Below are 17615 nucleotides of genomic sequence, written 5' to 3'. Positions count from 1 at the left end.
GATATTGCACCGATGGTAGCCTGTTTGATCTGAGGTGACTAAAAGCCCACACCACCAAGACAGTGGAGAAACTCATCAGAGAGATGCTCTTTGCCGATGACGCTGCCCTTGTTGCCCCTACAGAGACAGCCCTGCAGTGCATAATGTCCTGCTTTGCAGAGGCTGCTCACCTCTTTGGATTAGACGTCAGCTTGAAAAAAAAAAAACAGAAGCCCGCACCTCAGGAAGTCTACCATCATCCTCACGTCACCATTGGTGGGACAGAGTTGAAAACAGTTTAGCGCTTCAGTTACATTTCCATGGATGCCAAGGTCGACAAAGAGATTGACAATAGGCTGATAAAGGCCAACAGTGCATTTGACAGACTGTACAAAAGAGTCTGGAAAAACAAGCACCTGAAGAAGAGTACAAAGATTAATGTATACAAAACCATTGTACTGACAACTCTCCTATACGGTATGGAGTTGTGGGTCACTTACGGTCGCCACCTGTGACTACTTGAACGTTTTCACCAGTGCTGTCTCCGAATCATCCTTAACATTCACTTGTTCTATTTTTTTTTCTTCTTTTTTTTATGAATACAAAAATCCACTAACAGGTGGAATGGAAATCTTCAGCAACGAGGCCATGCTGCTAAAAACGCAGCTGGCTAAGCAGGTCATATATCCAAGATGGAGGACTATCACCTACCAAAGATCGCGCTTTATGGTGAACTTGCTACTGGTCATCGTGACAGAGGAGCACCAAAGAAGAGGTGTAAAGACTCTTTGTAGGAAATCCCCGGATGTGTGTCATATTGACCACCATGGTCTACGCTAGCCTCCGATCGCGTAGCCTGGAGACACCATTTGCCAGGCTGTCAAGTGCTTTATATATAAAATGGCAATATATATATATATATATATACACACACACATACATACACACAGTATATATATATATATATATATATATATATATATAGGAAAACATAAATTAAGACCTCCAGTAGCATGTGAAAATTTAATATTCAATATTTTATGTCTGAAAACACAAATTATTATAGCACTAACATTATTCAAAAATTTGCTGCTTTGGTTTTTTTTTTTCAAAAAGGTAATAAGGTGTTTTAAAACTGTCACTTGGGAGCTATAACTGAAATATGAGTTGATGTGTCTTGCTCACTGTCACATGTAGGTCTCTGAGTTCATCTTGACTGCTGTAGGCTATCTTAGAATGTATTATGCATGTGAAGAATATTTTGAAAATAAAAAATTTCAGAGAAGTCACTTCTTAATGTTACTAATTTCCCACTTTCCACATAATTTATTGTGAGGATTTGGAAACAAAACAGGCTGACATCAGATCAGCATAGCAAGGTAAGTAAGATTATATATATATATATATATATTTACAACAGTTATAATAAAATATTTAAAGCTATTGTATATTAAAACGAAAAATAGTATTGACCTTGACAACCATCAATCTTCGTGCTCATCTGTGCAATACCCACTAGGTGGAGACACTGTCTTTCACCCCCAAAAAGTTTAGTGAAGATTAGAAGACGGATTATTGGTGTATGATAATGAACAGTCATGAGCTCCTGAGAACATCACTATATTATTTATGTGCTGTTGTCACACAACAACACGTGCAGATTTTATATTTAAAATGACTACCATAGTAAACCCATAAAATAACTCCCCATTAAATAAAGTTACAATGTGAAGTGAAAGTCCATGTTTTCAAGTGAGAGAAGTTTTTTCTTACTCTTTTTTTTCTTTCTTTCTTTTTTTCTTTTCTTTTCTTTCTTTTGTGTGTGTGTGTGTGTGTGTGTGTGTGTAGCCTATATTTCAATAAAAAAAACTACTTTAAATCGCTCTGTTATAGTTTTAGGGCTCTAGTTTTACTCCACGCCTTTCCACCAAAAGTGAATCACGCGATTATAATCAGAGTTTAAAGAGCCCGTCTCTGTTCAACTATTAAATGTGCAAATTACATCCAAAACAAGCGATAACATCAGCTATTAACCCGGCAGGTAAGAGAACTCATTTCACGCGTTGTGATGTTGGGTTATTTTGGTTGACAGCTGAAACCCATTAGAAATGCGCGCAGCTACAAGTTCGCAGATAGTTATGCGGTAAAAAGGAAATGAATCAGCCCATAAACGCTTTTAATGTGCGGACTCATTCAGCAGGAAAGCACGGGGTTCAGACTGGCCTGCGAGTGCCGATAGTTTTGATAGAAAGAAGACCTATTCATCATGAACTAAAAGTTGTTTCATATGCACGATCTTTATTTCCAGCTCGGTCTAGCTCTTCTGACAAAGGAAGTGCGGAGAAGTGGATTTTGTTGATTTACCCAACAGGAAATGAAAGTGTTTTGCTCTGCTAAAGAATTATGCCATTGGAAAATATTTTAATTAGATATTTATCATGAACTGTCTCGCTCAGGTATGCGCACAATATCAGGCAAACTAAATCGCAATTGCAGAGCGTGGAGCTCAACTACATGCACATCCGTCAACAGCTTAAATATATTTGAGCTATTTTAGAATTTCATAGAAATGTTTCTTAAAAAGGGGATCTGTTTTTGTATAATCTTAATCCATGGATTCATTAAGACATAATGCAAATCTTCTGTTATGCTGTTTGTTAAGCTCTGGATTATTGTAAAGATTTGTTTTGTTAGATGTTATAAATGGAGATGTTTAAGGGGCAAAACGTCTCAGGTATTTCTCAATAAGAAGTCATGGGCACATTTAGTGTCACCGTGGGCAGATGTTGCATTTCAGATGGATTGATTCAAGCAGGAGATGTCAGATATCAGATACACCTACAGAAGCCCAGGGTTTCAGAGCCTTGTTCTTGTATTTTTAATTAGTGTCTGACTATGACCCAGCACTAAATATAGAACAGAGAAACAACAAGAAAGGAGATGTGCAGCATGTCCTTGTATTTATTTATTTTTTAGCTTAAAGTCACCATGAAATCAAAATTGACAATTCTCCTCCCCCTCAGTGATGCCACTTCTCTGATGACATTTGCACTAGTGTGAGGGCTGTCATGATCAGACAGGCCTGATCTATAAACCTTGTCACATTGGGATTTATAGACTGATATAAGAACTGATGCTGAAGTCCAATGATGTCCTAATATTAGTACAAATTAAGCTTATATTTTTATCTTTCTTGCTTCTAGCTACCTTTTCAGTGCAGCCGGTAGGAAGCATACAATGTATCTGATTTCCATGTGAACTTCACAAACTCGCTGCTGCTCTGTTGTTATAAAAGCGGTTGAATATTATATTTGGAGGTGCAATAATAATAATACAATAATGTCTTTTCATTTTGTGTACTTTGGGTTGTGAATGATCTTCCAATATTTTTTCATTGAGGTTGTATGCAGGTTACATCAGTGTGCCAGTAGGTGGCGATAAGTGAGTCAGTGAATTATTCATTCAACAGAATCTTTGAATGCCCATAAATTTGATTGATCTCATTCAGTTGGTCAGCAGATCATCGTTCACAGACAAGATGTTTTATTCAGCCAATGACAGGCTAACAGTACTTCCACACTTCAGGGACTGAACTCTATATCTTTCTTTCTTTCTTGACTATACAAAGTATGTAGAATACTGTGCACTAGAAAATTCTCTGATTCCAAATCTGTGGCAACGGTTAGGGAAAAGGCGCTTTTCTGTCCCAGCATGACAATGCCTTTGTGCACAAAACGAGGTCCATATAGAAATGGTTTACTGAATCTGGAGTTCAAGCTTGTAGTCCACACAAAGCCCAGACATGGACCTCATTGAACACCTTTGGGATAAATTGGAATGCAGACTGCAAGCCAAGGCCATCACCCAACATCAGTGCCTGGCTTCACTGTGTCTGAATGGGAGCAAATCCCAGCCGCCATGTTCCAACATTGTGGAAAGCCTTCCCAGAAGAGTGGAAGCTTTAGCAGCAAAGGAACGAAGAACTTCCTATTAATGCCAGTGTTTTTGGAATCAAATGTCAACCATGTGGGCGCAGTGTTTGGGTGTTCACATACTTTTAGTCATATGTAGGGTGGTAATCTAATCAATGTGTTTTCAAAAACTGTTCTTTTATCCATCCTCTGAGCTTCTCAGGATTTGTTGATTTCTCGCTGTGTCTCTCTGTGAAAAGAGACATTAATAAGTCATAGCAGATGAATTATGGATTGAAGCGAATTCAGCCTTGGAAGTTTTATATAAGGATGGACTGCTGGATTATTACATCATTGTGAAATGTGTTTGTAGAACACATGTACATGAAAAAAACATGAACATGGAAAAAGATTTGAAGTCTATATGGCATTTGGAGACATGAATTAAAAAAAAAAATTGTATTACTGAAATTACTATCAAATAGAGTACATTTGAATAGAGAACTTATGAAGTAATATGTATTTTGTTGCCCATATTAATAGGTTACAGCTTTCACACTGCATGCATAAACTTTGCGGCACTGTAAAAAAAGACTGTATATTGGCAAAGGAGAAAAAGGAGAAAAGCAGCTGTGATTAGGGCAAAGTATCTCATAACTCAAACTAGCAACCACTGCTCTACTAGTTTACTGTTGATCCTGTCCGCAATAGAGTACCTCAGGGATGACGTGTTTTTGTAGGGCAACCCAACGTGTTTTTGTAGGCGCACAGGTTCCCTCGATCGAAAGCCAATGCATTTTTCCCATAGACTTTTGGAAAATAGCAAAAAATAAGCTCTGTGTTTAACAAAGGGTTATGACACATGTTTGTCTATCAAGATAATCTTTACAAGTAAACACAACATTTATACATTTTGAAGCCTAAAATAAAATCGTCAGATATATAAAGCTAACATTAGGCTATAATCGGACTACAGCACACCATGGTCGCGGATCAACATCACCACCACCAAGCTTCCTTAAACTTTATTTAGAAAACAACTTTATTTAAAAACATGCTCGCTGATTATGATCTGCGCTGTGAATGAATACTTATCCACTTTTTCATGAGAAATGCTGTCCAAATGTCCTTTTTGTCATGATGACGTCTAAAGGCCCCCGCCAAAGGAAGTAGTCCCTTTTTAGCAATTTGTTAGCAACTGCTGGACGTTATGGTTCATGTTTTCCTTTAAGATAACTCATGACTAATCTGACCCAGCAGGCTCTGCTCTAAACCATGTTATATACAAAAGGATAAAATGTATGCGTCATTGTTTGGCACAACTGCCTGTTTCAGTGCTTGTTGTTCAGACATAGCATTCATGCTAGTATTTTAGTAAGTTACGGCATTGTTCCCTAAAGTTTTGCTCCCATCTTATAAGTCGAAAGTGGTTTGTATGCAGTTTTTACCTCATGCGCCCATCATTTGCCTGAGTGGTTTTATTCAGCAGTGGATGTACTTTGTCCTCTCCCTCACACATTCTCTCTCTTTCTGATCAATTCAGCAGGCTTTAAGGTGACCTTTGTGAAGGAATGTTGGTGTGTTTGGCCCTCTGCATTTGTTCAGTCTTCAAAAAGGTGGTTCAATAAAGCAGACAGTCGCTCAATAGACCCTCTTTGCATTGTATTTCACAGGGCAATCTGAGACTGTGTGGCTTTCTTTATGAAATGTCCTTATGGATTTTTTCCTTGTCAGGTTTTTGTCTAAAAACTCAACTAAGAAATATATATTCGTCGCTTTCTCCTTGTTTCCAAAGCGCTTGCGCTACCGTGGCGTCTGTCATTGCTACGCAACCATGAACTGCGCTCTCTGCAACGAGGAATGTTTTTGACATGAAAAATAAAAACCCGCCCTGTACAGCTATGATCAGCTGTTCGGCTGAGCTTTCGACGTTTTGTTACGGAAAGGCCGACTTTCACTTTCAAATTAACGGCAATTGCTTGAATGGTGGGTTACTCTTACTGAAAAACACTCGACAAAACGGACATTATGGCATAATTTGTGTGTGTTATGGTTAGTTAAGAGCAGAAGAGAACTCGATACTGGTGCGCGCGCACGTGTGTGTGTGTCACATAGGCAGGACATTCACAAGACAGCGCGTTCTCTTTTGCCTTGTCGCGCTTTAATGGTTTAAAAGCATTAGCATGAATAAGAGCTTGAGCATATAACGCAGAAAACGGATACTACGTTAATTGCATTAAATGCAAATATTTTTAACGTGTTAAGGTGAAAGAAAAAAGTTAACCTCGGTGCCGCGGTGGGCAAGTGATGAAACCGGTGTTGCGACTGAACACCGGTAACACCGACTACTGTAGCAAGCCTACTTGGCGGTTAGTGCATGTACTCCAAAACATGTTGAGCTTTGGTTCTCATGTGAGCAATGTGGGTTCAGATCTGGCTTGTACATTGTGCAGCATAATTAGTCTAAATAAAACTGAAATCGTGATATCGTGTGGGTAAAGGCTGCAATTTGATGCTATGAGCTGCTTGTTTCAGAGTGAAACACCTCACTGTGTTCATTTACACTTGAGCAGCTCTGTTGTTTTCAGTTTTACAGTTAAAGGTGGGATAAGCCGTATTTCAAAAACACTGTTTGGATGGAGGTTAGTCAGACCGACAGCAACAACAAATGTGTAGCCAATCAGCATTAGGGGGCGTATGACGGTTGAGGAGAGAGAATGAGCAAGAGGGAGATTTGAAGAAAGACTGCAGAAAGAGAGATGAGACACAATACAAAAGAGCTCAAAAGAATATCAAGAATATGAAACAGATGCGGGGGCTGCTTTGATTCCGCTCCACATCTGAGTAACACTGGGTTTGAGTGTCATTGATTGTCTGGAGGTGCTGTGCTGTTGGCGACTAACAACAAACTCTTGTCTGTGTTTACTCTTGTGTACAGTACGTTCATTTTTTGTGCTTCCTTGTCGTTCGTTCATCATCTGCACCTTTATTTTTCGTGAAGCATTATTTTGTTGAGCGTCAGCTGTGATAAACAGACATCCACTCTCACACTGCGTGTGTAACAGTGGCTAGCTAGTGAGCATTGTGCAGGTAAACCACTGCACACTGACGGCCGCTAGAGTGCACTGTTTAGCATCATTGTTAGTGCACTCGGCTCGCCTGCCAGCAGCGATCGGTGTTCGAGACCGACTCGGAGCAGGGTGGTTAGGATTGGTGGGTGAGTTTCGGAGGCGTAGCAATGAAGAGAGGGGGTGTGTTTGGGTTGATTTCAAATATCAACAATGTCCAACAGCATTTTTGAAATATGGCTTTCCCCACCTTTAATGCTGCTTCATGTGAACTCCATCTTTGCAGTGGTGTGAGTTTGTGTCACTAATAATGTGCATTTGGGAACACAACATGCACAAACCGTCTTCCCAAACTTGTAATGAGAAGCAGTGGTATAATGTATAATGAAAAGCTCATTGGTATAATGTTTGAAATACTAGTAATATTTATTATTTTGTTTAATAATTTTATTTAGTAATAGTAATAATAACATTTTTGGCCAAATTGTGCAGCCCTACAAACAATTCAGCGACCCCATTTATATGTACGATACATATGATCAGATTTAATCCTAAATTGTTTGGATTTTAACCTTTGTCAAAAGTGAAAAACAAATTGTGATTTATAAAGGCAGAAACTGACATGAAAATGTTCTTATGCTGGCTTAGCCAATCGAAGAGCATGTGTACAAATATTTTGGCACTCATATACAAGTTATTTAATTAATCCAGCATAGTTTATGACAATGTAAAGATAAATAGGCAATCACATTATGTATTAATATAATTATATGTGCACATGAGCAACATATTAACTGCCTTGTGATAATATATCACTGGAATTAATTCATTTGTATTAATGACTTCCTGAAAATAATAATAATAACATACAGTGCTGCTTGAAAGTTTGTGAACCACTTGCAGAATCTGTGAAAATGTAAATAATTTTAACAAAATAAGAGGGATCATACAAAATGCATGTCATTTTTTATTTAGTACTGTCCTGAGTAAGATATTTTACATAAAAGATGTTTACGAACAAACGACAAAAAAAAAGAATAAATAAAAGCTGAATTTATAAATATGACCCAATTCAAAAGTTTATGAACGCTTGATTCTTAATACTGTGTGTGGTTACCTGGGTGATCCACAACTGTTTTTTTGTTTTGTGATGGTTGTTCATGAGTCGCTTGTTTGTCCTGAGCAGTTAAACTGCCCAATATTCTTCAAAAAATCCTTCAGGTCCCAATAATTCTTCAGTTTTCCAGCAACTATTAAAAAAGGTTCAGACATTCACTGATGCTCCAGAAGGAAACACAATGCATTAAGAGAAGGGGGTGAAAACCTTTTGAATTTGAAGATCAAGGAATATTGTACTTAATTTGTCTTCTGGCAAACATTTAAGTGTCTTCTGTTGCTTCCGAAGTGCCATACTAAATGAAAAAAAAAAAAAATATATATATATCTTTATCCTGTTCAAAAGTTTTATGTAAAATATCTTACTCAGGACAGTACTAAATAAAAAATAACATGCATATTGTATGATCCCTCTTATTTTGTTAAAATTATTCACATTTTCACAGATTCTGCAAGGGGTTCACAAACTTTCAAGCAGAACTGTATGTCTACCGCAAATAAATGGTGTCCGCGAACCATGAAGAGATATTGTGGGCATTCTGAAGGTGTAGTTTGCGTAATAATGTGCTTGTACACATTGTGCTTTTATTTAAGATGAACCGCGAATTACAAAGAGACATGCACTGTTTTTGTTTTCTAAATCGTTCATAGGAAAATGTTGTGCGTTCACATTTAGGATAATTATATGGTTACGCATCTTTATAAATGAGAACTTAGGAGCTTTTTAAAAAAAAAAAAAAAAAAAAAAATGTCACTTTTATCAGAAAAATTGCAAAATCATGCAGCATTACTTACAGTTCCCATCATCATCTACCACCTACTTCTCTTTTCCTGTCCTCTCTTTACATATCATAAAGGTGCTAAAAAAAGCACCAACCTGATGGTTGATACACATTGAACTATGGTGATTGTGTTCGAATGCTGTGACTGTTGTCTGAATAAATTGTTGCAAAAAGACCACAAATAAAATGAAAACATATGTTCTGTCAAAATGACTTTACATTAAAGTCAATATATTTATACATGAAAGCCATTTTCCAGCACCACATCCAGCATATGGCATGTTTTTAGAGCTCCATGTCTCAAATTCAACCCTGTTTTACTTACATATATCTAAATAAAGGCTCACAGAGTTTAGTATTTCCAGTATTATGAATCATTATATTGTGGTGTGTGTGTTAATTTGTTAATTGCCACTTCTCAGTGGATTGTGGACTGAAACGCAGACAAGGGACAGATGATAAAAGATGGCAAGGAGCTGTCTAAACACACCAGTCCCTGTCAGCGCAGATGGAGGCTGAATGGCAGACTGAAAGAGGAAAGGGATTTTCTTGGCATTTAAATCTTTCTTTTCTTGGCAGAGCTCTCTCTTTGCTGCTTGTGAAGGTCCATGGGCGGAAAATTGGCTTCTCAGACTCACAGATGGTCTAAGGCTCAGTCTGCACATCCACGCACACACAGACATACAGACACACACACACACACACTCCAAAACTTTGAGTTTTTGGTACACCGTTGAAGTTCGTCCCTCCTTTCTCCTCCCTTGTTTTCCAGTAAATGTTTGTCAGCTAATCTTGTCATCGAGTGGGAATTACAGAAGTGTCTGTCAAAATTACGCTTGTACTGTCATGTAAGCTGACCTCGCACCAACAAATTTTGACCTCCGAGTATGTGTGGGAAAAGTGCGATGCTGTTCACATTCTGCATGTGAACATATGGAGAGGGAGCAGAGCATGAATATGCACACACACATGCACAGGGTGAGCATATGAAGGCCTTGTCTCAGAGTTTAGATGACACCGTGACACTATGTTGCCAGGCAGGCTTTTTTGCATGCTTATACTATATTAATTTATTTTTCTCAGCAGAGAGACGTGATGTCCCAGTTGACACTATTATCAGGGAGCTAAAGTATATATAGAGTATATATTTCTATGGTCATTGTGATCTATCCTTATTAAAATATTTTTGTATTCCTTATTGAGGCAAGTCATTTGGACCAGTCAAGGATGAATGACTGCAACTATGGTCATTAATCTTGATAAAGACAAACTTGACTTGAGTGCGAACACGGTTGGTGATCAGTCTCTATTTGTGGTTACTTTTGTGTCTTTTTTTTATTCAATCAAACATACTGTGTTTGAGAGCAAAAATAATTAAATTGTAATCGAAAAATTAAAGATTTTCTTAAAGCTGTTGTAATTACAATAATAAAGTAATTAATTGCAAAACTCTTTGCAGTCCGAGAAAATTTTTGTTGTTCTTTGTGCAGTTTTCATCACGCACGCACAAATTTGCTCTGTTCTGCTGTTGTTTGAGACTCAAGGCCCTGTTTACACCTGGAATTAAAGGGATAGTTCACCCAAAAATGAAAATTATCCCATGATTTACTCTCATCCTCAAGCCATCCTAAATGTATATGACTATCTTCTTTCAGAAGAATACAATCGGAGATATATTTAAAAATATGGCTCTTCCAAGCTGTATAATTGTAGTGAATGGGGTCTAGATTTTGAAGCCTAAAAAAGATGCATCTATCCATCATAAAAATAATCCATATGGTTTAATAAAGGCCTTCTGCAGCGAAGCGATGGGTTTTTGTAAGAAAAATATCCATATTTAAAACTTTATAACTATAATTAGCTTCCGGAAGACGGCCGTACGCATTGATTTGTGGCAGAAGTGTATATTTCAATATAAGAGATATAAGAGAAGAGGAGCTTGAGTTTGTTGCACAGCCCTATTTGTTTAAACCACGAGAGGCGTCTAAGCTTACGCTACTCCTACATCCTACGTCTTACATCAAGGATTATTTTTATGATGGATGGATGCATTCTTTTGCGCTTCAAAATGTAGACCCCCATTCACAACCATTATAAAGCTTGTAAGAGCCAGGATATTTTTAAATATATCTCCGATTGTGTTTGTCATATACAACTATAGGATGGCTTGAGGGTGATCATGGGATAATTTTTTAATTTTTGGGTGGATCATCCCTTTAAGATGCGTTTTGGTCGATTGGATCACATGTAGACGTTTGCAACTGGTGTTTTAATCCGTCTCTTTTGTCCACTTTCAACCACTTCTGTCCTGATTTCTTCGAGGGGAGGGTCTATGGCCAGGTAAATGTATGTTGTTGTTTTTTTCAGATCTTTCGATCTAATGGACAAAATAAGCTCATGCAATTTACATATGAATGCACCCAGAGACGAAGGAAAAACATACGGAGAACATCAGCTTTTGTTTCTGCTCTGACAGCCACAAGACCACACCGAACGCTGTGAGTGAGTGTTAGAAATCAGGAATGGTGAGAGAACATTGTGCTTGGTACATTTTTCGACTTCCAACCAAACTTGGGTCTCCATTCCAGCCAACAAAGCTTAAATTCCGTCTGACCAGTGTGCTTCCCATAATGTTTATGCATTAGGTCAGTAGTGAAAGTGAAAGTGACGTGACATGTGGCCAGGTATGGTGTCCCATACTTGGAATTTGTGTTCTGCATTTCACCCATTCAAGTGAACACACACCGTGAACACACACCCGGAGCAGTGGGCAACCGTTTTTGCTGTGGCCCCTGGGAGCAATTGGGGGGTTAGGTGCCTTGCTCAAGGGCACCTCAGTTGTGGGAAATGAGAGTGAAGACGGAGAGTAGGCGGTCTTTTGTGGCTGTTCGAACACATTCAACCACATGAGCGTCTACACTACAAAAGCAATCCGGTCGAATACGTTGTCGACAACCTCTGGAAGTCAGTGGTGGGTCTTGAGCCCCTGCCCCTTTGATCGCAAAAGTGAAAGTGCCCTTTGCGGTCGCATCGCGGTGCCCCCTGCGTTCCCATTTCTCCCCCCTCCCGGAACGCGATTTCTACCGAGTGAGACCCACAACACAATTTTGCATAATAGGTCCCCTTTAAATAATGCCCTAACGAGATATAAATTTTGATCATTATTTACATTAACAATTTTATGGAACTTAACATTGCCTAATACAGTTGCATTGGCCATTTCGGAGAGCTCAGTCTTTCTCAGTCATGTCCATGTCCATGGGAGTGCTAAATATGACCGTGGCTGATGACAAACACAAGTTTGATTATATTGATACAATCCCAGTATCATAGGTACAAACAAATATTGGTCATAAATGTAAATAATAAATAATAATTTAAATAATCTGCAGCAATACAGACAAGAGAAAGAGCAATAAATGGATGAACTAATACAACTGATAGAGATGAATAGAACAAGTAAGCTGAAGACAGTGAGCAATGGAAATGAAAGGCAGAGAAACTGAACTGCAAAATCAGCACTTACCTGACTGTCTCTCCCTCTTTCTCTCTTTTCTCACACATCATTTGTGCTCTGCGTTATAGTGCTGCATCAGTGTGTTTATGCAGGTCAGACCCCAGGTGTACACGTTCTCATTCTAGCTCTCCTGCATGTGCACGTGTGTTTCCCTCGTGGCCGGTAGAAAAGGGGAAACCTGAATGATCTGTATATTTACAGCGTGAGGCTGCAGCAGTATTTATGATCCTTAAACGATAAGCCTTCGGGAGACTCGTAAAGGAGATGTGTGTGTTTGTGTGTGAGTGGGACTTGACTCAAGTAAGGCAAGACTGGGGACAGGAATATTTATTTCTTTGTTTATGTTTGAAAGAGCGAGAGGGGCATTGTAGGAGTTCAGTAATTCAGAATGTGCTTTATGATCTCTTAAAGATACTCTTTAGGGTCTAGAGGGTTCAAACTTGTGTATTAATTTCATTTTAAAACCTTACTCTTTATCCCCTCTTTGATGGAAAGCAAACGGTGTCGAGATCTCCTGAACTCCAGCACTTATCTCTAGGGTCTCAGTGTGTGTGTTCGGTTTATCAGTACCATAAAAATAAGCTATGAAATATTGTGAGTCTCATCAAGGACAAATCTGTCTCCTAGGAAACATACCTAGCAAACACAAACACATACTTGTACACTCAAACACACTGTTCACACCTTACACCCTTACACCTAATCGCATCAGATGGTTATAACATATTACTTTGATATATGCTTTTTTCCATATACACAATGGTATTAATTCCAAGATAGGATACCCTAAATAACAAGAATATCATGGTATTTCCATGATACATGTACCACTGTAACATCATCGGTTTGTAGACATATCCACCTATCTTGATGTTACTATGGTAACATGTCTGCATTACCATATTCCATGTACCGTGGTATTTTTTTTTTTTAAGGTAGAATGCTATGAATACAAAGAATAGCAAGGTGTTACCATGGTACACTACTGTATATAAAAGTCAGTATAACTTTGTATTTTTTTTTTGGAAATGACTGACATTAAATTGTTAAAAAAAATGTCAGTAAAGACATTTATAATATTACAAAAGATTTCGATTTCAAATAAATAAATTCTTTTAAACATTCTATTCATCAAAGAATTCTAAAAAAAAAAAAAAAAAAAAAAAAGTATTATGGTTTCCACAAAAATATTTAGCAGCACATCTGTTTTCAATATTGATAATAAGAAATGTTTCTTGAGAAGCAATTCAGCATATTAGAATGATTTCTGAAGGATCATGTGACTCTGAAGACTGGAGTAATGGCTGCTGTAAATTCAGCTTTGGCATCACAGGAATAAATTACATTTTTAAAAATATACTGAAATAGAAATTCTTTCAAAAACATTAAAAAATCTTACTGACCCCAAACCAGCTTTTAGCATTTAATTTTTTTTTTTAAAACTGTTTTTTAACTGTTTTTTGCTTTTAATAATAAGATATTCAAAATAAAATACTATGGCATAATTTCATGTTTGAAAACTTTCCTATAAGCAAATTTTATAAACATCAATAGAAAAGCTGTTGAGATAATTTGAAAACATTTGTCTGGCAATTTTTCAAATGTCAGGGTGGCACAACTGCAAACATGGGTCTTTTATTAACAAGGTATTAATGGTAAGCATGATAATGCATCATCCAGAGGACCCCAATTGATCCTTGTGGCAGAGTAAAAAGGTTGGTAGATCTCTCTCGAATACTGATAAAAATAGCTACTTTCAAGTAAGGGTAGGTTTGCACACTTTCCATGTCACGTGGTACAACTAGGAAACTGTTATTTTATCAAAATCATCTTTATTGTATTTAAGAATTCTGTGTACGAACTTGCTAGCATAGGCAAAAGCTAATACAGGGATCCGAGAAGAAGCCTGTTCAATGTAAAATTAGTTGCAAAAGTCAGGTGGTGCAACCAGCAACTGCAATGAACATCCCTATATGAAATTAAAAAACATTATTTAAGCTAAATAAAGTTAAAGATATTTTACACTGTCAATTATTTTCATGATTACATTTTTTTTAATAATTTTAGATGGCGTTATCGTCTTAAGTAAAGAAAAATCGGTCACAATTCGGTGTCTTTAACTTCTATATCTATCTATCCTTTACCGTTTTAAAGAGAACATACAAACTCCACACAGAGACTCGAAACGGGGAGCGGGGACCTTCTTGCTGTGAGGCGACATTGCTACCCACTGAGCCACTGTGCCATGGTGATTAAATTAAATGTTAGTACATGGTAGTAGAATACCGTGAATATTATAATTTTACCAAGGTACAGGTCTGAAAAAACAACAACATGGTATTTACATGACGCATATCCAAGAAACCATAGTAATTTCATGGTACTTTTTTGGCAGTGGCATGTATGGCTTAATGTTTTAGTGTGTCTTTAAATGTACATCCTGGACTTGACTTACAACAGACATCCTGAGGATTTTCAGGCTCTTCAGTATATAAAGAAAAATAGGGATATTGTTTCTGGAGGTGGTCTGCCAGCCAGATGTGTTCTCTTAACCACGGGCCTGCAATGGTTTATTTCAGAAGGAAATTCTTTTTCTTTTTTTAAATCCATTCCTCCGTCCATCTCCTCTGGCATCTAAACCCTGCTGGCTTACCCCTATATCATCTGCATTCAATTCCCGCACTGCTTTCTGTTCAGCTTAAAGGAGACCGATATGAGAATCAGTAAAAGGAAAGATGAAAATGTCATTGCTATGTGCAAAATGGGCCTGGTGATATTTTGGCTTATGAGTTTGGAGTGAATGGAGTGTGTGTGTGTATGTGCGCATCTGGATCTGTCCTATAATTTCATCCAATGGCAGAAGAGGAAATATGAATGCACCAGAGCAGGAAGAATGCTATTTGGAAACGAACACACTCTGAATAGTAAGATGTTTGTGCGTATATGTGGCTTTTTGAAAAACAGATGTGCACACATTATCGTCATTCTGTGTGTATACTGTTGTATGACTATATATCCATAGTTTCAGGGAAATGTGTGTCAGATGTGTTCCTTTTTTTAAAGAATGAAACATATTTCCTCCCACAACCGTTGTAGACATGAATCAAAGCAATGAGACATCTAACCTCTCAGCCCTGTTCAGCTTTGGGTTTCAGGGATGAGATTACATGGTATGTGAGTGTAAGTAGGTGATGTGTATGTGTTTTTAATGATGGATGAAGCTGAACTGAAGTGTGGAAATCTGTATCATAGCATAACCTGATGAGAGAGCTGACATTACAATGGTTTGTGTGTGTGTGTATTCGTGATGAAAGACAGAAAATGAGGACTCTGCTGTAAAACCCAGCCCTGCTATCTTTTCTCCACACACACAAGTTTGTAGTCTCACTGTTTAACCCTCTATTGGACATGTTATGAAAGCATTGTTTCTTTTATAGGATGGACATTTGATTACATTTTTTTTTTTTTTTTTGAAAAACAATATTCATGGGTGATGCTGCAAAACTAGCTGCTACATTACATACACTAATAGAATTGGCTCCTAGGTTAAATCTATTCACTTTCTAAATTGTATAAATATATCTAATATATATATAAAACACATGATATCATAACTGTAATATTCTCTGTAGTGGCTGTAATAATTGCATCCATCCATATCCACCACATGTCCATTCACTACTGCACAAATGTTGCTTGAATGCAACAAACAATTGAAAAAAAATGCAGTTCCTCATGACATACAAACAATAGTTAACACTTTATTTCAGTGTCACATATTTACCATAGTAATAACAGTAAATTATGCATAGTTACATGCAATTAACCCTCAACCAAACCCTTATACTACCCTAACCCATAGTAAGTACGTGTTGTTAATATTACTCAATACTTAAATATATAATTACACTGTAACAACGACACCTTAAAATAAAGTGTAATCAATCAATATAAATGCACATATTAATTTCTTATTCTGCATGATTGTATTCTACATCCCATATTCTACAACAACTACCTTACTATTAATAAGCAGTAAATTAAGAATTTATTGAGGCAAAAGTCAATATATGTGAATATGTGTTCCCCATACCAAAGTGTTACCTTTAAATTCAATAAATTAGTATTAATATTTCAAAATAAACTAAAATGCTAAAAATAACACAATCAAGATGTAAACTAAAATCATATTTCTTTTTATTTTTTATCAATAAAATATTAATGGGGGGCAGTTGTGGCCTAATGGTTAGAGGAGGGGTGTCCAAACTTTTTTAAAAGGTGGCCAGATTCGATGTTGTGGACACATCTAGGGGGCCGGTTCCTTTTCTATTTTATATATATATATGTATGTATATATATAATACATATATACATAATATATATATTTTATATATATATATATATATATATATATATATATATATACATACACACATATACATATTTATGTTACATGTTTTGTTTCTTGAAAACATGACAGATTTGACAAAAGCTTGAGCTGACAGTAGAGTAGCTTGAGATAGGACAGATATGTAAATTTATTACACAGACAATATCTGTAAAACTTTTAACAACCTTGTTATTAAAGGGTGAAATTTAAATAATATTACTGAGTTAGAACTCTATTCATATTTAAATTAAAAAGTACTCCAATTAGATCGCCGCAGGTAAAACCACACATGGCACCTCACTACATGGTAAAAAGTAAAAATATTGTTTCTATATTTAGAATGGCTTTATGGTATTTAGTGTTACCACAGTAAATCCATGATAAATGTTGTTGAATTGTTGGTTGAACAGTATTCTAACTGGATCGGCTCAATGTTTCTCCTGATTTACACATTAGTGTTGTTGATTAAGTCAGCGCTGTTTCAACTGGTTTTAAACTAAATTAAATCACAGAGGGATTTGCAGGTTGTACCTGAGACCTCTACTCCAAACTCGGAACATTTCTCATAGGCTGTTTAGTGGTCGTGTGATCGAGAAAAGTAAACACATTTGTAAGCTTGTGAGTCGCGCGCTGCGCAGTGTGCAAGAGTAGCACTGTTTTCGTTTCGCGTTGTTTCCCTGGCCTAAAATCTAGTACTGCCACCTTATGTTGACATTGTGAAACTGCATGATTTTTAAACTATGCATGGCGGGCCACATATAATAAATTTTAATAGACAAGCTGCGGGCAGTTTGAAATTCATCCGCAGGCCACATTTAGCCTGCGGGCCGTAGTTTGGACACCCCTGGGTTA

The 17615-nt window shown here is 37.1% G+C and overlaps 1 protein-coding gene across 2 annotated transcripts in view; it reads left to right on the top strand.

Moving 5' to 3' along the window:
- The first annotated feature begins 1812 nt into the window (after nucleotides 1-1812).
- klhl5 (kelch-like family member 5) overlaps nucleotides 1813-17615 on the top strand; it is a 74206-nt gene continuing 58403 nt past the window's right edge. For both annotated transcript variants that reach the window (XM_051893392.1, XM_051893403.1), the window contains exon 1: nucleotides 1813-2020. The gene's annotated coding sequence lies outside the window, so the exon portion shown is untranslated. The remainder of the gene's footprint in view (nucleotides 2021-17615) is intronic.

The sequence above is a fragment of the Ctenopharyngodon idella genome, chromosome 1, assembly GCF_019924925.1.
Source record: "Ctenopharyngodon idella isolate HZGC_01 chromosome 1, HZGC01, whole genome shotgun sequence".
Taxonomy (NCBI): domain Eukaryota; kingdom Metazoa; phylum Chordata; class Actinopteri; order Cypriniformes; family Xenocyprididae; genus Ctenopharyngodon; species Ctenopharyngodon idella.
This window is presented reverse-complemented; position numbering and strand designations above follow the sequence as displayed.